At 34.4% G+C, this 17,816-nt stretch overlaps 1 long non-coding RNA gene across 1 annotated transcript; it reads right to left on the reverse strand.

Annotated features, from left to right (window-relative positions):
- Nucleotides 1-817: 817 nt before the first annotated feature.
- On the reverse strand, nucleotides 818-16,935 carry LOC131808281 (uncharacterized). Its single transcript, XR_009344765.1, has 3 exons — nucleotides 16,760-16,935; nucleotides 2,485-2,628; nucleotides 818-995 (listed from the first exon to the last, which is right to left on the reverse strand). It is a non-coding gene; the product is annotated as an uncharacterized LOC131808281 (long non-coding RNA).
- Nucleotides 16,936-17,816: the final 881 nt, after the last annotated feature.

A 17,816-nucleotide genomic window follows, 5' to 3' on the forward strand; every position in this document is an offset into this window, starting at 1 on the left:
TGAAGGAGAACAAAGACTGAGGACTGACTTCTAAGTTTACCATAACGATGGGGCACCTGGGTGGCTCAGTGGGTTAGGCCTCTGCCTTAGGCTCAGGTCATGATCCCAAGGGCCTGGGATCGAGTCCCGCATTGGGCTCTCTGCTCAGCAGGGAGCCTGCTTCTCCTCATCTCTCTCTCTGTCTGTCTCTCTGCCTATTTGTGATCTCTATCTCTGTCAAATAAATAAATAAAAATTTTAAAAAAAGTTTACCATAACGATAATTGTAAGCAAGATATTGTAATACCACAGAAAGACTAGATTAAAGCAACAGAATATATATTATCAATTATATTTTATATTTAATATAAAAGCAAAAGCAATACAAGAGAGCAAAATACAATCTTTTAAACAAATGGTTCTGGAGTAATGGTGAAGCTAAATGTAAAAATATAAAATAAAATAAAATAAAATAAAATAATAAAATAAAATAAATCCAGGCAGATATCATACACTCTTCACAAAAATTAACTCAGATTGGATTATAAACCTAAACATGAAACATGTAGAAGGTAATACAGAAGAAAATTTAAATGACCTTGGTTTTGGCAATAACTTTAGCTACAAAAGCACAAGCACTGAATTTAAAAATGTCTACTCTGTGAAACACAATGCCAAGAGAATGAAAAGGCAAAGCACAGACAATGAGAAAAAATTTTCAAAATACACATCTGGCAAAGGACTGTTAATCAAAAATACACAAAGACCCCTTAAAACTCAACAATGGGGGAAAAACCTGATTAAAAATGAGCCAAAGACCTTAGCACATACCTCACAAAAGACAATATTACAGATGGCAAATAAGCATATAAAAAGATGCTTCACATCATATGTCATCAGGAAAATGCAAATTAAAACAAAAAAGAGACACCAGTACATACCCAGAATCCAGAGCACTGACAACAGAACACGAAATGTTGGTGAGGATGTGGAGCAACAGGAATGTTCTTCCATGTCTATTGAGAATAAAGAATGCAAAACAACTTGGCAGTTTCTTACAAAACTAAACATATTCTTGCCAGATGATTCAGCAGTAGCAGTTCTTGGTATTCATCCAAAGAAGATGAAATCTATACCCACAAAGATGTCTATAGTACTTTTATTCATAACTGACAAAAGCTTGGAAGCAACCAAGATATCCTTCCATAGGTGAAAGGAAAAATAAAGTGTAGTACAGGCAAACAATTGAATATTATCTAATGTTAGAAAAATGAATTACCAAGCCATGAAAAGATATGGATATAAATATTTAATAAATATTTGATTTTAGGCTTCGACCAGTCTATCAATAGTATTAGTATATTTAAACAGTGAATGTTCAGCATTGATGAATTTACCTAATAAAATATTTTGGGTTCAATATTTTAAATACTTCAACCTCAATGATTATATTCCTAATAATTTTGAATTGGGGTAAATAAACCTTAATTTTTTGTAACTTGTTTCTTATTGCAAAAGAGCTCAATGAAATTTTAGAAAATAAAAATTTACAAAAAAAAAGTTTAGTTTACTATTGCCAAATAATTTAAAACTTTATCTTATATTCAAATACATATATTTTTCTAAATTGATTTATATGCTACTAAACCCAAAAACTTTTAGTTATACTAGATTTCATATCATGCAATCAATGCCACAAATCCATCTGGCAATGATTAGTCTTAAATAGAGTTAAGATGGGTGTTATTACAATTCAAGATGGAAACAAAGATAGTATAACAATTGGTGTTACATAACTTTTCCGTTTTGATCAAGTTACTAATCTACAAAAGGCTTTTATCAGTGACAGACTTGGGAATTTAACAAAACTTTTAAACTAGCATGTGCGACTCATTCCTAGAAAACAACACAATCAGTAGCACTTTATTTAGATTAAATCATGACTATTTCTCCATTTGAATAAAAAAGGTAGCAACCCCAATAAGTTTATTGAACAGGAAAAGTTGAAAGGCTATAATGCTCCTAAGGAATTAAATGATCCAGTCATGAATTACAAAAAAAGGATATAAATTACCAAAGTGTTTGTATAATTGTAATGTACAACTGCCCATTATCGTTCAATAGTGTAGGCTTGTACAAGAACTCTATAAAAGAACTCCACTTCTGAACTGTGGAAAATATGTTCCCTTTCTCCCTATATACAACTATTAAGGCATTCATTTAGCTTTTAAAATATCCACTTAATATAGGCTTTATACACATTTGAACAGGCAGCAGGGCTCTATACTTATTGCTTACATTGGAAGGATAGACTTCTAGCGTAAGAGGTAAAGCCCATAAAGGAGCCCAATAATAACAACAAAATACAGTTTAGTGAGCCCTTACAATCTGCCAGCTACCTTTCTGAGAATACTTCAATTAATAAAACATATAAAATACCTGACCACAAAGAGCTTACATTCTTTTGAAATATAATAGTGAAATAAACCAATAATAGAGGGGCACCTCGGAGGCTCAGTCCTTTGAGTGACTGCCTTTGGCTTGGGTCATGATCTCAGGGTCCTGGGATGTAACTCCCCAGCAGGCTTTCTAGGCAGTGAGTGGAGTGTTTTCTTCTTCCTCTGCGCACCCTCCCAATTCTCTCTCTCTCTGTCTCAAATAAGAAAATAAACCAGTAATAGAATAATGATTGATGGTTGATGGTGATGAGTGTTACAAAGAAATACAAGAAAGGTAAAAGCCATTGCAGAATGCTGGGATGAAAGTTAATTTTATTTTGTGTTGGGTGGTTATATCTCATTTAGGAGATGTTATTTGCACAAAGACCCAGGAAGTGAAGGAGAGTGTTATACAAATATTAAAGGAAAAGATTGCTCTAGGCAGAGCAAGTAAGTATATAGACTTTGTGTGAACAGCTTGTCTGTTACTTTTGAGGAAAAGCAAGGAGGCCAATGAGGAGTTCATAGTGGTGGAGAGAGGAAGAACGTATTGATGTATGACCTTCTAGTACATTGAAACGCCTTCAGTTTTTATTTAATATGAAAGGGGAAGATACCAAAAGACTTTCAACAGCAGAATAAAATCATCTGACTTGATTGTTAGGTTAAATTGCTGTACCAAAATAAATTTGCAGGTAGAAAGGAGTGCAGGTGTGTGGAAGTGGGGTTATCAATCAAGTCAATAATTCAGGAACATATGATGGTGTTTTTAGCATGCTGGGTGGTAATAGAAGTGGTGAGGTATGGTTTTCATTTTGTATATATTTTGATGATGAATATTCTGGTGAACAGGATGGGGTATGTGCAGGACAGACAATATCAACATTTATTTTACCTAAACAAACAGAAGGGTGGAGTCTTCATTCCCTGATATGGAGAGAACTCTGAGTTCAAATGTTCTTTCTCATTAAATGGCATAGTGATGATGAGGATTTAGTCAGACAGTGAAAGAGAGCAGTAAGCATAGTGTTAATCGGTAAGACATTATAATACATTAGAACATCAGAAAACGTTGTGTTGGATCATCTGTTTATGTAAGTAAATAAATAAATAAAGCTTCCTGGGGTTCTGATAGAGGTAAGGAAGACTGCTATATGATCCAAAAGGGCACGTGCACCAAATGTTTATGGCAGTAATATCCACAATAGCCAAACTATGGAAAGAACCTAGATGTCCATCAATAAATGAATGGTATATATGTATATATATATACGATGGAATACTATGCAGCCATCAAAAGAAATGAAATCTTGCCATTTGCGTTGACATGGATGGAACTAGAGGGTATTATGCTTAGCAAAATAAGTCAACCAGAGAAAGACACTATCATATGATCTCCCTGATATGAGGAAATGGAGGTGCAATGTGGGGGTTTTGGGGGACAGGAAAAGAGTAAATGAAACAAGATGGGATTGGGAGGGAGACAAACCATAAGAGACTCTTCATCTCACAAAACAAACTGAGAGTTGCCGGGGTGGGGGGGGAGGGTAGGGAGAGGGTGGTGGGGTTATGAACATTGGGGAGGGTATGTGCTGTGGTGAGTGCTGTGAAGTGTGTAAACCTGGCGATTCACAGACCTGTACCCCTGGGGCAAATAATATATTATATGTTAATTTAAAAGAAGAAGAAGAAGAAGAAGACTACTATAAATCAAATGCTATGGTGTTCAGCAAAGAGTGTGTAATCAGGCATATTTTATTAATGTAACCAAGTAAAATGATGGTCGAAAATTAGAATAACAGAAAACATAAAAATCAGAGATTTTAAAAAGAGATATGGGACAGTGTAGAGAATATAGTCAATGATATTATAATAGTGTTATATGGTGACAGATGGTGGCTATATTTGTAGTGATCATAGAATAATGTATGGAGATATTGAAAACCTGAAACCAAATGACACTGAATATCAACTATACTCAAATAAAAAATAGTAAAAATTAAACATTTTATTTTAAAAAGAGAAAAAGAGGGACAAGAATTTGAAAAGTGAATTTCAAAAAGAGTAAAGATGAGGCTAAGACATACTCTGAACCTTGAGGAAAACACCATTTTGAAAATTCTTCCCATTTTCAGAAAATTCAAATGAATCAATACCATAAAAGAACCCATTTTAACTGAGAGATGTAATGAATGCTCAAGAAATAATTTTATGACAGGATAATTTTTCCCTATGAAACAGCATACAGAAACCAGGGGAAACAACTGGAAGCAAAATAAACTATACTGAAAATAAGAATTAGGAAAAAGATAAATGATGAAAGATAAGAAAATTAGACCTGCGACAGAGACCTAGTGAAGAGAATTTTTAGCTTGTGGTTTAATGTTAATATTTTGAGGATAATCTAGAGTTCATAACTGCCTTGAGGCAGGCTGGTTGTAGGCAGTTTAGGCAGACCACTAAGGCAGGCCTCCTTTGGGCAGGTGGTGTTGGAGGAGGCCATTGGGCTGGACAAAGACAAATCCAACCATTTGACTAACGTGTCTGTGAAGATGTTGAAGTCAGATGCAACAGAGAACGACCTGTCAAACCTAATCTCAGAAATGGAGATGGTGAAGATGATTGGACAGCACAAGGACACCATCAACCTGCTGGGTCCTGCACACAGGATGGTCCTTCGTACACTCTCATGGAATATGCCTCCAAAGACAACATACAGGAGTACCTGCATGCACAGAGGCCTCCTGACCTGGAGTACTGTTACAATATCAGCCACAATGCAGCAGAGCAACTCTCCTCCAAGGACCTGGTATCCTGTGCCTACCAGGTAGCCTGAGGCATGGAGTACCTTGCCTCCAAGAAGTGCATACACCAAGACCTGGCCACCAGGGAAGTGCTGGTGACAAAGGACAACATGATGAAGATCTCAGACTTCAGCCTTGCCAGAGATATCACCACATCAGTTACTATAAAAAGACAACCAACAGTGGACTGCCTGTGAAGTGGATGGTCCCTAAGGCCATGTTTGACCAGATCTACATCCACCAGAGTGACTTCTGGTCTTTTGGGGGTGATCCTGTGCAAAATTTTCACTCTGGGAGCCTCCCATATCCTGGAGTGCCTGTGGAGGTGGTTTTCAAGCTGCTGAAGGAGTCATTTGATGGATAAGCCAATAAGTGCACCAGAGAGTTATACACAATGATGAGGGGTGGCTGGCATGTGGTACCTTCGAGCTGCTGGTAGAAGACCTGGATCATACTGTGGCCTTGACCTCCAACCAGGAGTACCCGGACCTGTTCTTTGCCCTAGAACAATACTGTCTATGCTTTCCCAACACCCAAAGCTCCACCTGCTCCTCAGAGAAGAATTCCACCTTCTCTCATTTGCCATTGCCCAGGGAGGCCTATCTGCCCTGACACCCAGCCCAGCTTGCCAATGGTAGACTCAAATGACTAGTATCCCTATTACTCCTGTACAGATTCCATCATAAGCTGTAACCCTTACCCCCCATCCTCCCTGAAAGACTCAAGGCCTTCTCCTTTGCCCCTTTCCTACTGGCAGGAGCCAGCTGCCTACCTGAGGCCTTCACCCCTTGAAGTGCACCTCTCTTCCCCTTCCTCTTCCTCCTCCTTACAACCTGCTCATGAAAGAAAGGAACAGAGAAGCAGGTACTTGCTCGTGGCTACTTCCTTCCCTCCCATATGTTGGACCAAGACCCCTCCCTGTCATCTGGTACTGCCTGGGCATCGAGGAAGTTGGAAATGAGGCATGCCTGTTAAAGCTGTCTGAGCTTTCCTGTTTTGGTTTTGTCTGCTTAGCATAACATGTAAGACTGAGTTCTGGTGGCAGGGACCTAGTCCTTGGGGCTATAGCACTAGCGAGGGGAGGTCAACTGCTCTGGGCCTTGGCTAAGAGCAACCCCTGCTCCAGAGATATGGTGCCAAGGGCTTATTAATTTTGATACTGATTTGCTTTGCTGACCAAATACCTGGTATCAAAAGATGGGAAGGCAAAGACTGGAAGCAGTGTTGTGACCATGGGGTCCAGCCCCAAACTATGAAAAAAACACAAAGTGTATAAATCTGAGTAAGTATATGTTTACACACCTTTGTAAATAGGTTGTTATCAAAGATTTAATCAATGGGTAATATGCTCCTCATGGCTGGGAAGCATCAGTTGCCATGTATTAAAAACAAAGAAAAGAGGTGTCAGGGTGGCTTCCTCCATAAGTGTCCCTTCTTTTCAGGTCATGATCCCAGGGTCCTGGGATGGAGCCCCACATCAGGCTCTCTGCTCAGTGGGAAACCTGCTTCTCCTTTTCCCTCTGCCCTGCTTATAGTTCCTCATCCTGTCTCTCTGTCTGTCAAATAAATAAAATATTTAAAGAAAATACAAGAAAGAAACAATATGTTTTTAAAATGTCTTTTTTTTTTTTAATTTTCGAGGGGTGCCTGGATGACTCAGTTGTTTAAGCAGATGTTTGCCTTTGGCTGAGGTCATGATTCCAGTGTACAGGGATCCAGCCCTGCATGGGATTACTTGCACCCCAAAGAGCTTGCTTCTTCCTCTCCCTTTGCATGTGATTCCCCCTGCTTGTGTGCTTCTTCTTCTCTATCTCTCTCTCTTGCTGTCAATACACAAAATAAAATCTTTTACTAAATAAATAATTAAATAAATTAATTAATTTCTAAATCTACTTTCACTTTAGGTCCCTTAACAAAAATTGCTACTGCTTTATTTAAAAAAAAAAAAGATAATTTAGAAAGATGCTTCCAAAGTTAAAAAGCTGTTTTGTTTCTTTGTCAGGATTAAATATAGAAGTGCTTTAAAAAGTAAAAGAAAAAATATGCTATATTAACCCTAATCACACTATAACTTTGGTGGTTATATCAAGATAATGAAAAGTGATTTTAAAGCAAATTTCATTATCAGACATAAAGATCAAGTCAAAATTACAGAAGAGTAAAAGGATGAATTCATCATGGAGTATAATAATTCTTGACTTTTAATACTTAATAACAGATTTGGGGATATATAGGGAAAAACTAAGAACAAAAATCATAACTTCTACCTTAGAAGAGAAATGGAAAAAAATTTCAACACCCTTATTTTAAGATTATATAAGATTATATAGACAAGTGGTCATCAAATTGGTAAGTTATGTAAGACTTGAACAAAATTATCAACTAACTAGATATGCTTGATATTACAAAGCACTCCCAACAACCGCAGACTACCTATATCTTAAGCCATGATTTTCTTTGCAAAGGTCAACATTGATACTGTTCTAGTCATACCTCCATGTACCAGGAAAGAAGTAGCATATTTCTTGAAAGACACAGCTATCAAAGCTCCATTGAGAAACCGTAAAGATGGAGAAGGGATTTGCAAATTATATATCTGATAATGGACATCTACTCTGATTATTAAAAAATGAATAAAAATAAAAAACCTTACTAATAACCAAACAAAGTATCCAATTTTACATGTGAGGAAAATTATTGAAGAGACATGTCACCAAAAGTATATGGATGGCTTAAAAGCACATGACAAATTTCTCAACATTTAGACATTAAAGAAATACAAATTAAAATCATAATGAGACATACTTACATATCTATTAGAATGGCTAAAATTATAAAGGCTAATTGTACTTCGTCTGAGCTAGATTGAGAAGCAACAAAAAATCTAAACTGTTGTTGGCATATATCATGATACCACCACTTTGGAAAATAGTTTGAAAATTTTTTTAAATGCAAAATATGTTGCAGTTACACTAATAGCCATTTTAATTCTAGGCATTTAACCAAGAGAAACAAACCCTATGTTCATACAAGGACTTGTATATGAATTTCATAGCAGCTTTATTTTTAAGAATTGAAAACAGTGGAAATGTTCATCAATGTCCATCCATAGAGCAAAGACAAATTATGATCTATTCATTCAAGAGATTACTTTTCAACATCAAAATGAACTATTTAGAATTGGAGATTCTCAAAGTAATGATGCTGAGAAAAGAAAAGCCAGGCAATGAATAGTATATACTGTGTGATTCCATGACTATTAAAAATCTAGAAAATACAAATTTATATATAGTCACAGTCATCAAATATATTGGTGTGATGTTAGTGCCTTCTTCTGTGCTCCCATAGCTTCCTACACTTGGATCTCCGAGCATTTGTTACACCATGTGAAAATATGAACTCTTTTTCTTTATTCTGTGTTACTAGCACAAGAATCCTTGAAATTTTATGGACATTTGAACTCTCCGTTATTAGCAGAAATTCTATCACACAGTAAGTTTCCAAACATAAAAGCCAGAGTTTTACAATGACTTCTAAGCTTTTACATGATCTAGCCACTCATTTAACCTCTGTGACCTCTTTCCCTGCTACTCTTCAGTCACTCACAGTGGCCTCCTTGCTATTCCTCAGATATGCCAGGCATGATCCAACCTTATGGCCTTCAAGATAGCCAATTCCTTTGTCTGGAGTGACCTTATTGCTGATAGTTCTGGGCAAATTCATCACCTTTCCATACCTTTGTTCAATTGTCAGCTTCATTGTAACTGCCCTGATCTTCCTATTAAAAATTTTAACTCCCCATCCCCTGCCTAGCAACCTTGATTTTTCTCACCCTGATCGAATTTTTCTTTTTCCCCATTGTACTCATCATTTTTGAATGCACTATGCAATTTTTATTAAGGTTTATAGCTTTTAATTGTCTCACCCATGAAAATAAAAGTTCTACAAAGACAAGTATTTCATTTACCAGTGTAGTCTGAAGGAATATCTGCCATATAATAGGTTCAGTAGACAACTGGTAAATTTCAAAATAAATTAATGTTGAGAGTATACTGAATTTCATAAGTCATTTCAATATTTTTCCAAAAAATAAACTATGTAAAACATACTTTAAATTTGCTTTCAAAATATTTTATAGCATATAATGGACAATATACATAAGCCTTAAAGAAACAATCATATAAATAACCATTTCATACCTGCTTAAAAATTGCATAATACCACACTCCTAGATCCTCTCTGAACGCTCTAAAATAACCCTTCAAAGGAAATACATTTTTAAAAATAACAGATTTTTTGTCAAATAATTTAATAAAATAAAAGTTTCATTCATCTATGTAGATCATAATAAATGTTTTTAATAAGCATGAAATTTATCTCTGAAGTGTGCTAAAATGAAACCACCTGCGAAGGGTGAGAGAACAAAAATAAACATCATTTTTCAAAATAAGAGGAATTTATTACCTTTGAATCCAAGCATGTGGATTTGTTCAAACTGGCAATAAAGGAATATGGAGACACAAACCATAGAAAGTCATATTTTAGATTTCTAAAGACTTCAACGTGAAGAGTATACATTTTTTAAATGCTACATAATGACAAGATGACAGGTTGTGACAAATAGCATTTTAAAAGCTCTACTCATAATGGAATGGAAGGTGTCATTTCCCTATAATTTTATATATATCATTAATTTACTATATCTGGATACAACATATTACCAAACAGATGTTCATCAAAGACTAAATCATTTTTAATGGAACATAATAATTTGAACCTACATGTATTAATCATTTTTTTCGATCTAACATTTATAGTCTCGCTAAACATTTTATCAGTTGTCAACTAAATTCAAAAAAAATAGGATAAAAGTCGTGTTTGGAAAAGTAGATTTTTTTAAAATTTGCATTTAAATGGAAATATTTGCTGATATTTTTAAAACTTTAAATGTAATTTTATATATATCTGACCTATCAGATGATATAAAATTTTTGGAGAAAATATGACATATTTTTTGATCTTGGTTGAAGGTATTAATAAAGAGCAACTGTTTGTATTATTTGTATTGTGATATCGTAGTTAATAAACATGAATAACCGGTATAAAATATGTTTTTAAAAAATTTTATTTATTTACTTGACAGAGATCACAGGAAGGCAGAGAGGCAGCCAGAGAGAGAGGAATGGAAGCAGGCTCCCTGCTGAGAATAGAGCCCACTGTGGGACTCAATCCCAGGAACCTGGAATCATGACCTGAGCCGAAGGCAGAGATTTTAACCCACTGAACCACCCAGGCGCCCTAAAATATGTTTTTTTTTATATAGAATTATAGTTCTTGCCAAAATATGGAACTAGCTGGAACTGAATGCCTCCTTCAAAGTCAGCTCCGGAGAAATTATGCAAGTGTAATATGGAACTATTTCAGATATTAACCAAAAACAAAGAAATGATTATAAATTCCTTAAAAGATTCAAAGTTGCACTTGACTGGTATGTTTCAAGCTCTATTCCTGGTTTGAAGACAGATTTTAACAGGCCTGTCACTGTAGAAATCAGCTGGATGTTTAGAGGCTATCAGAACTGTACAAAAACCTTGAAGGGGTAAAGACTTGAAAATTCTTTAGAGAGATTAGCTCCCTAAGGCATTATTCCTCCACACATTTTCCTCCAATCAATTAAAACTGATGGATGAGGGGCACCTGAGTGGCTCTCTCATCACGTGGGTGGTGGGTTAAGCCTCTGCCTTCATCTCAAGTCATGGTCTCTGGGTCCTGGGATCCAGCCCCACATCGGGCTCTGCTCAAAAGGAAGCCTGCTTCCCTCCCTGCTTGCGTGCCTCTCTGCTTACTTGTGATCTCTCTCTCTCTCTCTTTCTCTCTCTCTGTGTCCAATAAATAAATAAAATCTTTAAAAAAGGCTGATGGATGATAAATTATGAAAACTGCTCCCTCCAAATGATGCTTCTTCATAAGGATTTAAGAATTTAAAATTGTAAGAATTTAAAATTGAAACTTGATCGTAGGATTTATCTTATAGAATAACATCAAGTGAAGGCAGTTATTATTAGTTCTGAAGTATTTGTGATTCTGAATTCTTGGCCTCATTAGTAATTTTATTTTTAAATTCTCCCATGGAGTGGTGATTGGCCTTCAGTCTTTCATTGATGTACATCATTGGGTCAAATGAGATGTGTGTGCCCAGAACTATATATAATCTTCTTTGTATTTCACTGGAGATGGCATTTCTGAGTTTTGTTCAATTGAATTTGGACAGATGTTTTAATAGTCACTTCTAGAGTTGGCCCTGGAGAATATCTTCCTTGTTTTCTCTTCCCGATTCTCTGAAAAACCCTGACTAATTCACATTATCACAGTGATATCACAATTCAAGTTTTTCCAAACACTATAGCTGCAAAATAGAAGGAAGCTACTCAGAATGTAATGCTATTGTGAATGATTGAGAAAGAAATCATTATTATAATTAAGCTACCAGGTTTCAATGTATTTTATTGTTGCTTAGAATATCCTAGCATATCCAGACTTTACAGAGATTTTATGATCCTAAGAGGAGCTGAACTCATGGATCAAAATAACTATGCACATAAAAAGTTCAATTACTTACCTAAAAAAGATGATGTGGTTAACTTTATATGGCAATCCAAGTGTTATTGGAACAGGAATTAAAAAAATAGCTTAGGGGCGCCTAGGTGGGGCAGTGGATTAAGCCACTGCTTTCAGCTCAGGTCATGATCTCAGGGTCCTGGGATCAAGTCCTGCATCAGGCTCTCTGCTCAGCAGGGAGTCTGCTTCCCTCTCTCTCTCTCTCTCTCTCTCTCTGCCTGCCCTCCGTCTACTTGTGAATTCTTTCTGTCAAATAAATAAAGAAAGAAAATCTTATAAAAAAAAAAAGAATGACTGTACTTTAAAAAAAATAGCTTAAAAGGGGCGCCTGGGTGGCTCAGTGGGTTAAGCCGCTGCCTTCGGTTCAGGTCATGAGTTCAGGGTCCTGGGATCAAGCCCCACATCGGGCTTTCTGCTCAGGAGGTAGCCTGCTTCCCTTCCTCTCTCTCTGCCTGCCTCTCTGCCTACTTGTGATCTCTCACTGTCAAATAAATAAAAAAATATTTTTAAAAATAGCTTAAAAGTATATGATAAAATAATGATATACATATACAAAGAAAAGATACTATACTGTGAATATAAATTAAGTGAAAATTGTTGAAATAAAGAATACAATAAATGGAGACTAAGATGAATATAGCTGTAAAATGAATAAATGAGTTGGGAAAAACAAACAAACAAACAAATTAATGACTCCTGCCCAAATGCAGCAGAAGAGAAAAAAAAATAAAGAAAATATTTAAATAAGTACTGAGATGAATTTTGGAGAATTAAAGACAGATAAAAGATACCAGACTTAAAATGATGCCGAACATGAGAAATCAGAAACAAAAACCACACACACACAAAACCACTCATATACATTATGGTGAGTTTTAAGAATATCAAAAGCAGAGAAGAGCATAAATGATGCCCAAGAGAAGAACAGATCACCTAAAATGTACAAGAATAATGCTGACAGCAGAATTCTCAATAGTAATAGCATATAAAGGTGACAGCTGGGTGTTTGTATAGATGGAAAAGATATTTGAAACTAGATATTATACATCAAGCCAAATTATTGATTAAATTTGAGAGCACAGTAAAAATACAATGAAGCATGTTAGGTCTTAGAACATTTATCACACAGAGACACACATTTTAGAAAACTTCCTTGGAGGACAGCTCAATTTAGATAGAGAAAACAGAATTATGTACTCAAAGGCCCATTTTAAAGGAAGGATTGAATATAGTCTGCACTGCAAATATTCTTTAATCGTATGTTCTGAATTTCCTAAATTTAAGAAGTATTTGTTCAAATATTTATCTTTAAATAAACCCTAGGAGACTTTTTCTTGGATTCTGGAAAATCAGTCCATTTGGATACAAATCTTTTTGCCACTGATGGAAATTTTGATAGCCCTTAACTATGGAATGCCTAATGTATTGTTACAGCAATTGTAATTTGCCAATACATGGGTGATGTGTGTGTTTATTTTTATTTATGATGGTTTTACTCTTCTATGAGAATTTTAAGTACACATAATTTTAATAAATTATGATTGGTTGAAATTTATCTGAGGTTTTTTATAATAAAATGAATTTTGTTTGAACTAAAGAAGTGCGTCTCCATTTTTTTGTTTTAAGAGTAGACTGGTCTTTAAAAATTGTCCAAAGAAGTACATTATATTCATTATTAAATTTGATAATATACAATAAAGTATTTATGGGCATATGGAACCATATCAAATTCTACTATTAATTCATATTAATAATTACCATAATAGGAAAAAGGGATATTTTTCAAAATGAAAATTAGCGTATTTTTCAGAATATGATATAGTGTTATTCACTGAACAGAGGGAACAAATGTCAAAGTTTAACACAGTTTACAGAATGTTTTAACATAAATTGAAATTTAAATCTGACCATATTTCACAGTTTTAAGTAAAATGGTAGCACTTTATATCCTTGAAAAGTGGTAAGTGACCCAAAACATTGCTTAGAAAAACAAATTTAACACTACACTAGTCTGAGATGGTTAAGTGATGGTACAACTTGCCATTGTGTATCATCAAATGGTATATTGTTTTCTTTTGGTCTTGTCATTATATTTTATTTTAGCCATTCTGGTAAGTGTGTAGTGATATCTCAGTGTCATTTTAATTGCCTTTCCTTGATGTCTAATTATGTCAAAATACATTATTTTGATGTTTAATGTTCTGAGCTTTCTCAGTTCAAGACCATGAAGCCACTTAGGAAAAATACAGTTGCAGATGCACTCATAGACCAACTCTTATTTAGAAATAAGAAGAAACATTACTACCCATTCCAACAAAAAATAGACTTGTTATGCAGTAGGGATTTTATAAATTACCTGACACAACGTATATAGGAAGATGAAATGGGACAGGCGGCTTCTTGCAGCTATATACAACATCATTTTAATTTCAATTTTCAGTATAATTTTTCCAAGGTATACACAGAATATATATTTAATGTAAATTGTGAATGTTTTCAACTCTGTATATGGAAATTAATCAATTTTAAGTTTACAACAATCAAAATTAACGGAAGTTTATTTTAAATTAGTTAGCTTTCTCTGCATTGCAAGACAGAATAATCAAGAATTGTTAAGAAAAAAATAATCTCTGTAAAATTACCGGGGGTGCATTATAAAGTGTTCGGTAACTGATCAAACTCACAATTTGGATTGAATGGCAAGTGATTTTTAAAATCTGGAACTTATTGTCAATTTTTTTTTCTTCATTGTTTCTTAATAAATTACTGTGTTCATTTGCATGGAAGTGAAGAAAAAATGCATGACATTTCATCTCAACACTAACACTTTTAACTGGCAATTCTGAATGTACTTTACAGCAGTGTCACAAAGTAAAGATCAATGATGTTTCATGAAATATTTTTTATAATTCTCAAGGAGATAGGGAGTTTGTGCAAAAATGCAAATCACTTTGCAACTAAACACATTGTTTATTTCAGCTAATTTTAAGAAAATATGCTAAGACTCTCTCAAAAAATGAAGCAATGGTTTAGGTTTTCCTTCAAACTCCTTATCTAATCCTGAACCAACAGCACATAGTTCAAAGAGCAACTAATTTGAGCAGCTCCAATTTACACGTTTCCTAACAATGCTTAATTTAGTGGAATTTCTGTCTAATTCTGTTAATTTGATGTAGTGAAAGACAAACATTCAAAAAAATCATTCTTAATTTATATAGATTGCCAAACTCTGCATTTTCTGAATGACGCCCAGGAATGTATTTTAAAAACAAAGAAACAATGGCAGAACCACTATAAGGTCATCTCTAGGCCGAAAGTGACTCAGAGCCTATATGACTCTCTCCCTGGAAGTATACTGTAGGCACTGAAACTACTACCCAGGACCCTGGGATCATGACCTGAGCCAAAGGCAGAAGCTTTCACCCACTGAGCCCCCCAGGCGCCCCCAAAATAAATTTTAAAGTGAATTATGCACCTCTAAGTTCAGAGACAATAAACATCAACCAACACAATTAATAAGTTCTATTTCTTGAAATTTCGGGAACATTGATAGTCTCATCTCCTAGAAGAACAACAGCTAAAATTTTTGGTCATGGATTCTTGCTAAATATCACTTTCCCAAAGAAAATTAATGTTATGAATTTTCATTGATTGTTATTGATCATGAAGAATATAACAACCACGATAAAAAAAAAGTAGGAAAAACATGATATCTCATCTGTAAGGGCATGTGGAAAGTAGGAAATGCTAATAAAAATAACTACCATTATTTCCTAAGTTAACATAATATAACAGAATAAAAATATTTCATAACAATATTTTATAGGCTCATTCTGATAACTCTTTTCTACATTCAAATTTAAAGGTTGAGGCATGTGATATATATTACACAAAAAACATCCCAAGGAATTTGTTTAAAAAAAAAACTCTTAATAAAGGACAAATCCAAAGGAATTTTTTTCTAATTTAATTAACAAATTATGAATCGACTTACCTATTTCATCACAATTTATCAGGCACCAATAATATTTTTTAATCGTCATACCTGATGCAATAGTTACCATCTTTCAGACATACTGATCACCAACAAGCAAATAAACAAGAGCACCGTAGCTTAAGATCTACCTGCATAAATATAGGACTACTTCAGGCAATCTCTTCACCACAACATAGCAATGAATAGAAATCATACATGCTCTGTAATGGACATACAGATGAGATAGAAGGGGATGGGTGTTAATATATGCAGAATCTTCATTAATTACATTGTAAAACATAATATGGAAAAACAGAATACAATTTTAGAAATACCCAGGTCACCATCACTGTTTTATTTTTACATGTGTAGATAAGGAGTTTAATAAACAATCCATGACTATTCAACTTCTTATATTTTGAAAATTATAGCAAAAGTAACAAACCTAGGAAATAGAAAATTGTATCTATCTGCAAAATACAGCTTTGCCAGTATGGTAGAGGAAAAGCAAAACAAAATATGTAAGAAAAGTTTAACATTTCACAAGAGTTTTACTTTTATTTTTTTATTTATTATTTTTTATTTTTCATTTATTTATTACTTCTAATTTCTACTTTATTTTAATGAAAATGTCATGACCATAACAAAAGAGCAGAATTAAACCAACATGAGAAATTATTTTTTCATAAGTTATAATAAACTAGCTTGGTGATTAATTCAAAAATTATATTACAAACTTCAGTGTTCTTGCAGTAAGTATCACTGCATAAACAAATGAGTCAGGAGTCATAAACTAATGATGATTCTAAATGTTATTTAGAGAGACATCCTGTTCTTAATATATTTCAAATATTCTACACAAGGCAAAGTGGATCCATGTAATCTGTAGGCAAAATAAGATTTTAGAGAAGTATATATTTCCAACAGTATTTATAAAATATTACCTTTATGTAAGGCATCATCGTGGACTTTGTGGAGAACACACAAAGGAGTAAGAAGTGGCCCTTCAAGAAACATATACAATATCAAGGTTTAACATGAAGCAGCATGTCTTCTCTAAGTAAAAAAACAATGTACCAACTGACTTTACTGAAACTTTATATTTATTGCTCTCGTTTTAGGTCATAGTGTCCTTCTGCATGCAGGCTGCTATAACGGACATGATATACACTGAATAGCTTATAAGGAACAGGAATTTATTTCTCAGAATTCTAGAACTGAGAAGTTCAAGATTAAGGAATGGGCAGATCCAGGGAGAGCCCACTTCCTCATAGATGGCTATCTTCTCACTGTAAACATACATGATGAATGAATCAAGAGAACTCTCTGGGGTCTCCTTTAAAAGGACTGTAATCCCACTTATGACCTAGTCACCTCCCAAAGGCTCCTATGTTTTAATACTATCACTTCCAGAGTTAGATTTCATAATATGATTTTGGGAGACATAAACATTCACACCATAGTATATATAAACAAAAAAAGACACAAAAACAACAAACAACAAAAATTATTTTAACTACCTATTATTTTCAACTACATAAAATGTTAATTTTTTTCTATATTATATTAAATAACTCATTTGAGTGATTCACTTATATCCAATGCATCTGAGTGCAATTAAATTTGCTTACCCAACATATCCAGCAGCACATTACTTCAGACTATCCCATTCCCCACCTTACAGGTTTTACCACAATTAGAAGACAGGGGATAGAGGATAGATAGATAGATGTATATGTAAACACACTTGTACATACACATATGCATATTTTTTCCTGTTAATGATACTCATGCAAATAAAATTTAAGCTCAAGGAAACCTGTCTTGTGTGTTACTTAATATCCAGTTTTTAGTCAACATCCAAAAACAAATAATCCAATAAAAACATGGATAGAAGACATGAACAAGTGTTTCCCCAAAGAACACATCCAAATGTTCAGTAGATACATGAAAAGATGTCCATCATCATGTATCATCAGGAAATTACAAAGCAATACTAGA

The sequence above is a fragment of the Mustela lutreola genome, chromosome 9, assembly GCF_030435805.1.
Source record: "Mustela lutreola isolate mMusLut2 chromosome 9, mMusLut2.pri, whole genome shotgun sequence".
Lineage (NCBI taxonomy): Eukaryota > Metazoa > Chordata > Mammalia > Carnivora > Mustelidae > Mustela > Mustela lutreola.